Source organism: Carettochelys insculpta, chromosome 10, assembly GCF_033958435.1.
Source record: "Carettochelys insculpta isolate YL-2023 chromosome 10, ASM3395843v1, whole genome shotgun sequence".
Lineage (NCBI taxonomy): Eukaryota > Metazoa > Chordata > Testudines > Carettochelyidae > Carettochelys > Carettochelys insculpta.
In genome coordinates this window covers 41,513,946-41,527,388 of record NC_134146.1, presented here as the reverse complement: position 1 = coordinate 41,527,388, position 13,443 = coordinate 41,513,946, and the positions used below count along the sequence as shown (strand labels likewise).

Below are 13,443 nucleotides of genomic sequence, written 5' to 3'. Positions count from 1 at the left end.
CACCCAAGAGGGTAAAGGCTAAAATGAAGACCAGGCACCGCAGCCCCTCTCCTGAGGTAATTGCGCTGCCTCTGTCACCACGATCACCACCGGAGATTCGATGGGCAGCAACACCTTCAGCCTGCCACAGACGTCCTTCTCCTTTTCTTTGGAGTCCATCCCAGGGGTCTGCACGCTTTTCTCCATCATTTAGCAGAGATCCCTACGAGTCTTCTCACAGAGGCTCTCCTCGTATGTTGGTATCATCTCGGAGGTCTCGACATTCCAGGCACCACCCTTACATCCTTGGGTCATGGTCCAGGTCTCCATCGCTGGGCCCCTGTCCCTGTTGCTACGACCGCCATCATTATGCAGGGCGTCAGCATAGGAGGTCGACGTCTCACTATGGATCCCTGTCGACCACCCCTCAACGCCACAGTGTTCTGCTTCCACCTGGGGGAACACCACGAGTTCCCCAATCAGAGGCTGGGTCTAAAGGCATTGAACCCCACCTCGAAATTCCACAAAGGCAATCACATCAATACAGCCAGGATCCAGAGGAATTGGAGGAGAGATACCATAGTGATGCCTCCTCATCCTTGTCAGACGAGGCCGTGGTCCCTGGAGACATTTCTCCCCCGGATGACCTGAAACAGTTCCAGGAACTGTTCAGACGAGTAGCTCAATCCCAAGATATTCAAGTGGCGGAGGTGCAGGAGAAACACCATAGACTCCTTAAAAACCTCAGGCCTCCATCTTCTTCTAAAATTGCTATTCCTCTGGACGATGCAATCATGGAGGCAGCCACTAATATATGGCAGACTCCAGCATCCGCTCCTCCTACCAACAAAAGAGCAGACAAAAAGTACTTCGTCCCTGCGAAAGGTATGGAATTTCTATTTAGTCATCCACAGCCAAACTCGCTAGTGGTTGAATCGTCCCAACACAGGTCCAAATCGTCCCAGTACAAATCTGGGGGATTGGACAAGGACATAAAGAAGCTGGATCTTCTGGGTAGAAAAGCCTACTCCTCCTCTACTCTGTTGCTCCGCATGGCCAACTATGCCGCTCATTTGTCGAATCACAATTTCGACAACTATTCCAAGCTTACTGCCCTCATGGACTTCCTTCCGGAGGATAAAAGGCCAATTCTTAAGGCAATTGTGCAAGAGGGCTACGCGGATTCTTGAGCGGGCGTGCAGATTGCACTGGATGTGGCGGACACAGCGGCCTGCGCCGTGGCCACTGCAGTGGTAATGCGGAGAGAGTCACACATCCGACATTCCAAAGGAGTTACAGGTCAAAATTGCAGACCTCCCCTTCGACAAAATAAAATTGTTTGCTCAATCGACCGACTCAGTCCTACACTCGAGCAAAGATTCCAGAGCGACACTTCGGACTTTGGGGATATATACCCCATCGTTCAGAAGGAAGAAATTTTATCCTCAGCAACGCTGTTATGGTTACCAACAGCAACGTACCCAATTTCAACGGGGGTATGATCAGGGGCGTCGTCAACAAACACGTTATAAGGGCCCTAGGCGCTGGCCTCAGCAGGGCAACGCCTCCGCAGGGCAAAGTGCAAGACAGCAAGTTTGACGGGTATGTCAAGGGCCACGAAGCCAAGACCGTACCTCAGTGCCAATCTCAGTACATGTTCCATCACCAACTCAAGCCATTTTACCCACAATGGAAAAGCATCACGTCGGACAAGTGGGTATTGGAGATTGTAAACACGGGATACACGATCCCCTTCCAGTCTTTACCTCCACCAAATCCTCCCACCGCACCCCTTCTCAGAGACCCCTCTCACCTACCGGAATTAAGGCGGGAGGTGGACCACCTCCTATTCATAGGGGCAGTGGAGAGAGTACCGGAACAATTTCAAGGCAAAGGGTTCTACTCCAGGTATTTCCTGACGGAAAAGAAGACAGGAGGGTGGACACCCATTTTGGATCTACGCGCACTGAACCAGTACCTACGCAAACAGCGCTTCAAAATGACTACGATGGCTTCAATAATCACGGCACTAGACCATGGCGATTGGTTTGCAGCCCTCGACTTACAGGATGCGTATTTTCATATCGCAATTCATCCAGCCCACAGGCGTTTCCTCCGGTTCCTTGTGGGCACAGATCATTTCCAGTAGAGAGTCCTCCCATTTGGACTCTCTTCAGCACCCAGAGTCTTCACCAAGACCTTAGCGGTGGTGTCAGCATACCTACACAGACAGGGAGTTTTTATTTTCCCGTACCTGGACGATTGCCTGCTAAAGGGAACTTCCCGGGCGGAGGTATTACGGATGATACACATCACCACAAAAACATTTACCTCACTGGGCCTCATCGTCAATTTCTCAAAGTCAAAGACCGACCCCACGCAAAATATAGAGTTTATAGGGGCTCAGATAGACTCAGTCACGTCAAGGGTGTATTTACCCCAGGCTTGTTTTTGTGCCATCAGATCTCTCGTACAACTACTAACGTACAGCCCCACTGTTCCAGTTCTCACGTGCTTACAACTGTTGGGGCATATGGCAACCACCACGTTTGTGGTGCAAAACGCCAGGCTGCATATGCGAGGATTGCAGCATTGATTGGCAACCGTATACAAACCCTCAATCCACACCGTCCGCAAGAGGGTGTCACTTACAGCAGAGGCACGAAGCTCACTAACATGGTGGGGAAACCCCAAGAATCTCCTAACAGGGGTGCCCTTCCGCCAACCGCAAATTACTGTTCATTACAACAGATGCCTCCCATATGGGATGGGGGGCTCACATGGACAACAAAACCACTCAAGGATTATGGTCCCCCGCAGAGAAGACACTGCACATAAACATATTAGAGATCAGGGCAGTGTTCAATGCGTGCAGGCATTTTCACAATTATCTGCGCGGAAAAATAGTCGGTGTGAATACCGACAACACCACCACCATGTTTTATGTAAACCGACGGGGGGGAGCCAGGTCTCGTACGCTTTGTGCAGAGGCGGTCCGACTCTGGAACTGGTGCATTGCCAACAATATAATCATAAAGGCTTCATACCTACTGGGGGTCCACAACGTCAAGGCGGACCAACTCAGCAGACACTTTGCGCCCACCCACGAGTGGCAGATCCGTTCAGACCTACTTCATCAAGTGTTCCGCAGATGGGGTTTTCCCCAAATCGACTTGTTTGCCACCCGAGAAAACAAGAAATGTCCCCAATGCTGCTCCAGAGCGGGCATGGGACAGGAGTCTTTGGGGGACGCCTTCATGATCCCATGGTAGGGCCCTCTACTTTATGCGTTCCCTCCCACGACACTTATACACAAGGTCTTGGAGAAGGCCAGAAGGGAGAAAGCACGCATGATACTCATAGTCCCAACCTGGGACCGGCAACTGTGGTTCCCATTGCTCTTGCGCATGGCTCAACATCGACCATTTCCCCTACCAACAGTACCGGACATTCTCACTCAGGCTTGGGGGGTCAATACTGCACCTGAAGAGACTGGCTACAAGCATGGCTAATCCATGGCTAAGCGCCTTAGAGACTACATGCTCAGAGGGAGTACAAGTCCTTGAATGTAGTCGGAGAACTTCCACCAGAAAGACTTATCAGCACAAATGGTTGCGTTTTTCTGAATGGTGTTCCTCCAGGCAACTAATACCCCAGGACACCACCATACCTACGATTCTGGATTATTTGCTACAACTCAGACAAAACGGACTTTCACTATCCTCTATAAAGGTGCATCTGGCGGCTATATCAGCGTTTCGGCATGAAGAGGATGAATCAACCACATTTGCCCATCCTGTTGTCTCGCGTTTCCTAAAGGGGTTGGTGAATCTGTACCCCCCTCGGAAACCAATACCGCCGTCGTGGAGTTTAGACCTAGTTCTACACACCCTCTCGGGACCGCCCTTTGAACTATTGGCTACGGTCCCCCTTTGACTACTTACTATTAAAACGACTTTCCTCCTGGCAATCACGTCAGCTCGCAGAGTGAGCGAACTCGCGACCATAATGTCCACACCACCCTGCATGATCTTCTCAAAAGAAGCGGTGGTCTTACGATTACACTCAGCCTTCGTTCCAAAGGTCTCTTCAGACTTTCATATCAACGAACCAATAGTGCTGCCCTCGTTCTATCCTAAGCCTCACAACTCAAATGAAGAGGCACGGTTGCACTTACTTGACGTAAGAAGGGCACTGGCCTTCTACATCGATAGAACTAAACCTTTCCGGAAAATGGACAGACTACTGGTGTCCATTGCATCCAGGTCAAAAGGAGAAGCGCTATCTTCACAGAGGATTTCAGATCACATTGTGTCTTGCATAAGACTGTGTTACGAGATTTGCAAGACTCCTCTGCCAGTTCCGCCAAGAGCCCACTCTACTAGGGCGATGGCGGCGTCAATGGCCTTCTTCAAAGGCATCGCACCTGAGAGATATCTGCAGAGCGGCGACGTGGTCTTCCTATGACACCTTCGCCAAGCACTACGCCATGCACAGGATGCTTGATGAGGATACACGCCTGTCGACAGCAGTCCTTTCACGGGCAAGCTGCGCATAAATCGGGTACCCACCTCCTTTTTCGGGGGGGGGGGTTACTGCTGGGTAGTCACCTACTGTGGCGCACCCCTGGGGACCACTCGAAGAAGAAAGAGAAGTTACTCACCTGTGTAGTAACGATGGTTCTTCAAGATGTGTCCCCGTGGGTGCTCCACTACCCACCCGTTCCTCCCCACTTCGGAGCTCTGTTTGTGTGTTTTTCAGGGGCGTCCGGAGTGGTTGATCAGGAACTGGCAGGGACCGGATCGCCCACGTGACCATAAACGCGCAAAGAGCTGACGCGCATCGGTGCATGCGCGACCCGACGGAGACTGCTGAAGATTTTCCGAGTTGCGGTGCCGGGGCGAGCCCGACACCTACTGTGGAGCACCGACGGGGACACATCTCGAAGAACCATCGTTACTACACAGGTGAGTAACTTCTCTTTATTTGGGAATGGCAGGGCAATTTAAAGCTCATTAGTGGAATCTGTGGCCACTGCTGGAGTTTCAAATCTGACGAAAGTCATTGCTCAGCTGATAGGCTGTCACTGCAACAGGGATTCAGGGTGAGTATAGAAAAGAGAGTGAACAAAGAAATTGGCAAATCTGAACCCACTCAAGTTACATTACGTGACCGAGCTGACTGGCCTGAGCAAAAGTTTAGGGGAAGCAGTAGCAGGCAGAATAAGGTAGTATAGCTATACATAGGCCAGTATGTAGGGCCCAACTGTACCCCCCTGCTTTGTTTTCTGGGGTTTGTTTGCATATGAAGATTCTGTTCCTCTCCCCCCACCACTCTCATACAGAATCTGAACATTCTGCTACCACTTTTCCCAGCAGAGGAAATAAAGATTCCAGTTCTGAGGCTATCTAGTCTTAACTGCCTCTGTGGGAAGAGATGAAATTCCTGCTGGGAGAGAAGTTCCCCCCTCTCAAGGACACAATATGGATAGAGGGATTTTAAACTTGGAGGGCTATGATGGTGAAAGGGAACATTTCTTCCTGCATCTTCCTCTTCCTCAGTGCCCAGAAGAACCTACAGCAGATATTTTTCCCCAGTCTTCCTCTCACTCACATTGTGTTGTCTCCATTTCCCTACAGCAGGAGTGTGGGCAACCTGCAATCTGAAGGCTTTATGTGGCGCATTGGGGTTCTATGTTGAGACAGTTTATTTATCCTTTGTTGCTCATGCACAGGGTTGCCAGATTCTGCTGGTTTTCATCCACATAGTTGGATTTTGTTTGTTTTTTTTTTCCTACTGGTATTACAAAAGTGACATGCATTTAAAGCAAAGGCACATAAGGTGAGGTGTCTGCTGATTGCACACAACATTCTGAGTGTCATACATTCCTTTTGCAGCCTAAGTGCTGCTACAGTTCATTCGCACACCCCACAAATTCTAGACATGCAAGCGGAGTTAGCAAAAATACCCTATCCCAGACAACCATTTTGATTGTGACAGTCTTGCAGCCCACTTAGATTAGGGATGCAAAATCCTGTTTAATTGGTTAACCAATTAAAGGGGGAAGTGGCTGGGGAAGTAAAAGAGTTTTTTTTTACTAACAGATAATGTTCTACAGTTTCATTATATTTAAATAGGTAATATTTCTGAAACAACCCTTAATTTTTTTTTTCTGAAACATTTTGATCTTTTTATCATACTGATCTAAAAGAATGTTTTATAATTCCCTTCTTCTAAAATCTGATGACTAGAATTTGGCTGAAATATTTTACAATTGCATAGTAATTGCATCACATACATTCAGGCATTAAGAGTGACCTTTATTCTAGATATCTTGGATCCGGATCCTGTTAATATTTTTGCAGTGAGCATAACTGTAACCAAATAGTGTTACTTGCATCAGATGAACTGTTCACGTGCTTTAAATTAATTACATGCTTAAGTCTTTGCAGGATCAGGGCCTTATGTGTTTTTGGATGCACCTTATTATGATTAGAATTTTTTTTTTCTTTCTAGAAGGAAATTAGAAATAATATTTGTTCAGTTACCACAGAAATACCACATGTATATTGTCAGACTATAATAGTATTTACATAGTATTAATATGTTCAAAGCACTGTAAAAGCTTTCTACATATACACCCTGTTCAGTTACCTATGATTTTCTGATAGTTTATGTATTTGTACTGTCATTGTCTCTGTATTACATTAAAAAATTAAAATCCACAAGCATGCTGTTAGTAATATATTTTCTGACTGAAAGTGCATTTTAAAAGGCCCTTTGGTGCCACAAGGGAGAATTTTGAGGTGTCAATTAGAGATTATTCTATTTAGGCTTGGCTTTCTCTAACCCATTTTCCCTGTTTTATTTTTTTAGAAAAAAGATTTTGTTCCTTCTAGGAGGGAATAGAAAAGTGGATCTTTTTTGATGTTTAAATATTATCCAGCCTTCTGTTGCTAATACCTTACTTGAATTTCTGATTCTCAACTTGCTGGTTGGTTGCCCTCAGAAACAAGATTAGAGTGTTGTCCAGGGAATGAGAAGCAGAAAGCAGATCAAACTTTTCAGTGTCAAAGTTCTTATTTTCATTCAAGTATTTGAGAGAGAGACAGATGAGCAATTACACTAACAGTTTTAAAATCAAGATGGGATGTTCTTGTAAATCATCTAACATCAAAGATGGGGAAGAGGTATATACATGGGAGAGAAGGGATAGGGTCCAGAGTCATGTAAACAAATTGGAGGATTGGGCCAAAGGAAGTCTTACGAGGTTCAAGGACAAGTGCACAGTCCTGGTCTTGGGACAGAAGAATCCCAAGCACTATTACATTGCAGGCTGGGGACTGACTAGCTAAGCAGCAATTGGGCAGAAAAGGACCTGGGGATTACAGTGGATGTGAAGCTGGATAAGAGGCAACACTGTGCTCGGTGCACAAATTGGGTAAGTTATTTTGAGACCTCTTATTTCGAACCTGGTGCCAGCTACACTGCACCAGTGTCTGAAATAAGTGTTTATGTCAAACTTCCCAAAACAGTGACAGAACATAAACCTTAGTCTAAGCTCCCTCCCAGAACATTGCTTTTCCTTATGCAGGATCTCTTATTTACCATCACCAGTGTCTTAGATGTATATAGTACAGAAAAATAAAGGCTGCCAGTTTAGGCTTACCAACTTTGTAATATTGAGAAACCAGACATGCCAGCAGAAGTGCTGGAATCTTCTCTTCCCCACCTTCACCCTCTTAGGTCCTGCCCCTCCCCCTCTTTGTTATTTTTCCCCCTCCCTGCATCGCTCACTGCTTCCCCCCACCCCTTCATGTAGGGATAGAGAGGGAATCACCTACAGAGCCTGTGATCAGAGCTGCAGCTATCCAAAGCAGGTAGGAGAAGACCCTGACTGAATAGGAGCTGGCATAGGTGATGGCTCAGCGCCTCCCTTCCTCCTTGTGTGCAGTAACAGGACTTTGGGTGTCTGATCAGTACATCGGACCAGACACCATCAGGTGTTTTGACTGGACTTTCTGAACAAAAATTGGCCAGCAGGCCACTCTATTGCCATTACTCCCCAAAGAATTTACAATCTAAAATACAGAAGCACTGAAAATGGAACAAACTGGAAAATTGAGGGGCGGGGGACCCAGTGGGTTAAGAGGATGAGGGTGGTGTTGTTTCTAATTTCTCCTTTTTATAATCAACTCAATTTTTGGACTTTACCAAGGACCAGTTAGACCTAATCTTTAATCAGCAATTTCTTTCATCAAGTATTTAAAAGGCTTAAGATGAACTTAAATTGTCAAGTAATTAAAGAAGCATAAATCAGAAGTACCCCTGAAGCAGGCTGAGTTTTACCATCCTAGGCCAAGGATCAGCAACCCCTAGCATGGGTGCTGTGTGTCTTGTGAGATGATTTCCATTGGCACGTGAGGTGTGATCTCAGCCCCACCTCTCTTCCCCTATGCTCATAGTCCTGCTGTGCATGGATTAGCAAAAGACCAGCTAATGCTACCAACCACCACCTCAATGGTAAAGTTCTGCATCTTAATTTATTTTTTAATCAAGCTCTTGTAAGTAGGACTATCAGTAACTAAAAAGTTTCACCGGTACTTGGACTGTACTGAGGTCAAAAGGTCAATTTTCAGCACCCTGCCCCAGAAAGGTTGCTGACCCCTGCCCCGGACTGTATCAGTGTAAATTACAATAGCACATGGCCCAATGTTTAGGGTTTATTTGAGAGACAACTTTGTTGCTTAGTCACTCTTCTGAACTTCTGTTGAATCCATGTGCTTTTTACCTAGTCACTGGTTTCCTTTCTCTGGAGTAATCAGTTGACTGTAAATAGGTTTCCTGTTCTTGTACTAACAGAGGCTAATTGAGGGATAGATTTCCAGTTTTCTGTGTGTGCCCAGGTTTTTGTGTATGCTCTATGGGGAATTGTAAAGAGGAAAGGGATTCCTTTCAAACTGGCTTCTGTTCAGTGCATTGCTTTCCTTTCAGGCCTCCTTGTTCTGTCTTGTGAACATGTTCTCTGCTCAAACAACAAACAGTCTTGTAGCACCTTAGAGACAAATATATTAAGTCATGAGCTTTTGTGGGTAAGACCCACTTCTTCAGATGAGAAAAGTTCTCTGCAGTGAACAATATGAACTGGTAATACGAAGCATATTACTATGAAAGTGAAAACGCTTGACATTGTAACTAAACATTTGGAAGTTAGTAGCTTTTTATAAACATTTCAACCTTTTATTTCTCCTCGTTTTCCAATATAAGAGGCTCATTATCCCGTTAATGATCTTAGTTTATGAAGATTCAGTCCAGAGTTAAATATTAGATCTGAGATTTAAGCAGCATTTATAATGGTAACTTTTTGAAATCAGTTTTAGCAGCACAAGTAGATGCTTATACAGTTCACATCTCCAGACAGGTTCATAGGAAGCCATCAGAAAAATAGATATTAATCTCTAGCATAAAATTAAAATTATATTGGTTATGAGGTCAGGACCTTTTCTTTCAGTCATGAGCCACTATGGATAAGCATTGTTGGAACAAAGAACTAGTGACAATTTTGAAGTCCACGGGTGCAAAGAACATCAGGGCTAGCAATGGGTATGCTAGCCACTAGTTGCTGTTTCCCCTTCTCTGGAGCAATCAGTTGAATGTAAATATGTTTCCTGTTCTTGTGCTAACAGCGGCTAATTGATGGATAGATTTCCAGATGGATAGATTTCTTGAAAATCTATGAATCTCTAGTTTCTACTAGTAGCATTTTTGTCAAGCCCTGCTAGGTCGCAATAGTTCAGATTCTAAAAGTGCCATTGGTGTCTCTTATCTTAAAAGTATGTGATTCTGATTGCTGCTGTTATACCCAGGTGTGCGCCCCAGCCCCCGAATTTCAATTTCAATATCATTTTAGAAGCCACTGCCATGGGTTTCTACAGGTAGAAGACAAGGTCCAGTCCCACATTTGGATTCATTCAGAAGGGCCCAATTTCATGATAAGGACCCGAGTATTGTATTGCCTCTGGACACAGATAACCAGCTTTCAAGTGGTGTAAAAGCATTCATCTTTAACTCTAGTATTTCATTTAGTAATAGCTACTAATATGTCAGAACCTTGAAGTGAAGTGTATCTTTTTAACATTTAATTTATGGACATCTTTGCACTCTAAGCATATAAACAATTCAGTGCATACAAATAATACAGAAATACATATAAATACATCATGTGCTGGTGTCATCTCAGTAATATGTGACCTCATCTCTCTTTCTCACTTCATTCTTTGTTCTAGATAGTTTTAGCTGTCAGGAATGCCAGAAAGGGAATGATAGTGTTTGGCTTTTTAAATCTCCTGTTATGAAGGTAAGGAATGAGCCATGCTGATGCAACCTGTTATATGGTCATTGATTTGGATTACAATATATTAGCCAGACCTATGGGGAAATTTAAACACCTATAATGATTATTGACCACTGCTTAAACATGAGCCACAGTTTTGTCATTCAGAACCCAAAAAAAATAGCTCATGAAATTCTGATTTAGCTGCTGATATAAGATATGTTAGAAATTAGTTATTTTAGAAGTCAGCAGTGATTGGTTTTAGAATAGATTTTTTGAATACTAAATGCTGTCTGATGTATTTCCTTCCATGTTTTCGGCCCTTGAAATACAGTCTCTTTGGGAGGTATGAGTTATCTATGATTTCTTTTTCTATGTCATGACTTTTAGTCCTGCTTAGCTCAGTCTCTAGAAAATAATTTGCATTTTTACCTATTAGCTACTCATTTTGAGGTTTTTGTCTTGAACTTTGGCCAAAATTACCATGAGAGTTCTGTTACAAATTGTTCTTTTACTGCCTAATCTGATCCTAGTCTTACTGAAAACAGCATTTTTCTGAAACAGAGAGGTGTTTTCTGATATCCTGTCCTCTCAAACTTATGCACATTCTCACTTCTCCACACCACCATCTCTACAACCTCAGCCCTCATTTCCTTAAGTTCCCAAACCTGTATTATTACATTCTTGATGAATTCATGATTGTGTTTATGGAAGGGACCGCTGCTTCCAACATGTGTCCCACAGTTCCACACACACATGAAAATGTGTAACCACTCTAGTACAGGTGGGTAGACAGACACACAAACACAATCTATCGGTGGGGTAGCCGTGTTAGTCTGGATCTGTAACAGCAACGAAGGGTCCTGTGGCACCTTATAGACTAACAGAAAAGTTTTGTGTTAACTTTTCTGTTAGTCTATAAGGTGCCACATGACTCTTCGTTGCTACAAACACAATCTGTATCACTTTCTACTTTTAAGGCGTTTTATAAATCCCACAGAAACTTTAGTGGAGCTTCGAACCTTCACGTGAACTCCTTAGGGTATTTTGTATAATATGCTGGGTTAAAGGAATGTAAAGAATCCACCATCTTTACTTTTGCTTGGTTGTGAGGCATGGAGGCTCCTTAATTCCATTTCCAAAGTGGCCAGATTGAAAATGTTAAAACAATTCAAGTAAAACTTTGCAACATGCATCACCTACGATGTAGTGTCAGTGTATGTGGGGCAACATAAGTAGCTCTATGACAGAGGAACCAATTGTTTTTCTTGACAACTTTATAATTCAACTCCACACCAACTACACCACTGGAAATTCCTGAGGGGGAAAAAATGGGTATTGTTAATCTATTGCTGAAGTTGGAGACACGCAAGTATCAGAAACACAACATTAAAAAAACACAAAAAAACAAAGTGAACATCCATGTTGGCCAATTGTTTTGTCATATTGGAAAATATTCTTTCGTTATAGTCTGCAGTAACTTTAAGCTGTTGTATCAGTGCTTCAATACTGGTAATGATTAAGAGGGATTGTTGTAAAATTCTAGGCGGTTGTCCTAAGTAGTCAGCCTGAATGGAATATTTGGCACTTCTAACATTATACTCTGAGACCAGTGCTTGCATTTTTATTAGTGTTTGCGTTTTTGTAAGAAAAGCGGGTGGCTAAAAGAAAGTTGAAATTTTAGTTGGAATTTTTTTATTTTAAAAAGATAACATGCCCTTAAAGCAATTAATATACCGTTGTGTATGAAATACATAGGTTTGTCCCGTAATTGTATATGATGATTGATAAGAAGCTATGTATGTTGCTTTAATAAATTCAATAAAACAAGTAGGAGAAAAAATGTGTTAATATTTTTTTTCCATCACTCTTTGAAATAAATATTGACAGAAGGTATCATAATATGGTTTGTGTTACAGGTGGTGTAATACCAAGGGCTGTACTGCTGCCACATCACAATTTTGTGAGGTTTCAGAGAGTAGTTCTGGTAAGGACACTCAATGATTTATATATTTGTTTTTCACTAGAGACCAAATATTATTTTGGTATAAACTGGTACCAGACATATGCATTCATTTTATTGATTAGGTATTTTTTGTAGTCTGAGTTTTTACAATATAATACAGATAACATAATCCATATTTGACTCCTTCAGAGCTGTTATAACACATCAATTCATAGTATGGAAATATTACTAAATGGACCTTTGACATAACAACTTGCAGCAGCTATGTTGTCTCCTTGAAGTATGAAGCCGTCATAACATGGATCAACTTTGTACCTTGTTTTTTTAGTGTTTTGTACACAAGATGCTGCACATGGGCTGTAAATTGTACATTTCAAGTGTTACAACTTAGGCTGGTTAAAAGACAATCACATCAGAGCTCATATGTACTCTCACAGACTGTACTGTTTTCCCAATCTGATTTTTTTTAAATGTATATAAATGAATAAATGGTCTTGATCTCTTGAATTTTTCTTTAATCTGCTTCTCTGGTATGTTGTCTGTTTCATGGCCAGAGCCACAACAGAGGTGAGATTACCTCATTTTTTAATAAAAGAGAGATAATTTTCTGAATTGTATGCCAATATCAAAGTTCATGTAGTTTGTGAGAGCGCAGTTGTGCCTGTTCTTGCAGGCAGTAGGTAACATACTATACTTGCATCTGTGGAATTTTTAATATACTCACTAGTTTAACAAATGTATTTTCGGTGTAGCAGGTGTCTTTTCCTCATGATTCATTACAATTTACAATAAAGAATTTGAAGATTCTGTGAAGAATCTTACGTCTGTAGAGACACTAAAAGATAAAGGGTGGTTGTTTCAACAAGCCACCTCAAATGCATAGAAGAACAGAGCAGAGAGTCTTGATCCCAGAAGCATCTTGTTCTTCTTCGAGGAGTGTCCCTGGAGGTGCTCCACTTAAGGTATTTACAATGCCTCTGCTCTAATACTTAGAAGTTTCTTTAGTAGCATTTCCCCGGTGGAGTGCACATATGTTGTACACATCTCATGAATCTGCTAGCCATTACTTACTGCATGCTGTCAACCATCCCTCAGTTCCTTCTCAACCCCCGTTGGCTGAGGTCAGAACTCTGGAAGCTCTTCATTTTTACTTAGACTAACTTAC

At 43.2% G+C, this 13,443-nt stretch overlaps 1 protein-coding gene across 8 annotated transcripts in view; it reads left to right on the top strand.

Annotated features, from left to right (window-relative positions):
* TBL1XR1 (TBL1X/Y related 1) overlaps nucleotides 1-13,443 on the top strand; it is a 212,848-nt gene that overhangs the window by 121,803 nt on the left and 77,602 nt on the right. For 3 of the 8 annotated variants that reach the window (XM_075003879.1, XM_075003870.1, XM_075003872.1), the window contains exon 3: nucleotides 12,232-12,299. The exons of 3 other annotated variants lie outside the window; for them this stretch is intronic. The gene's annotated coding sequence lies outside the window, so the exon portion shown is untranslated. Of the gene's footprint in view, nucleotides 1-4,740; nucleotides 4,947-12,231; nucleotides 12,300-13,443 lie in introns of all 8 variants that reach the window. 2 more of the 8 variants (XM_075003875.1, XM_075003876.1) reach the window with 1 other exon arrangement.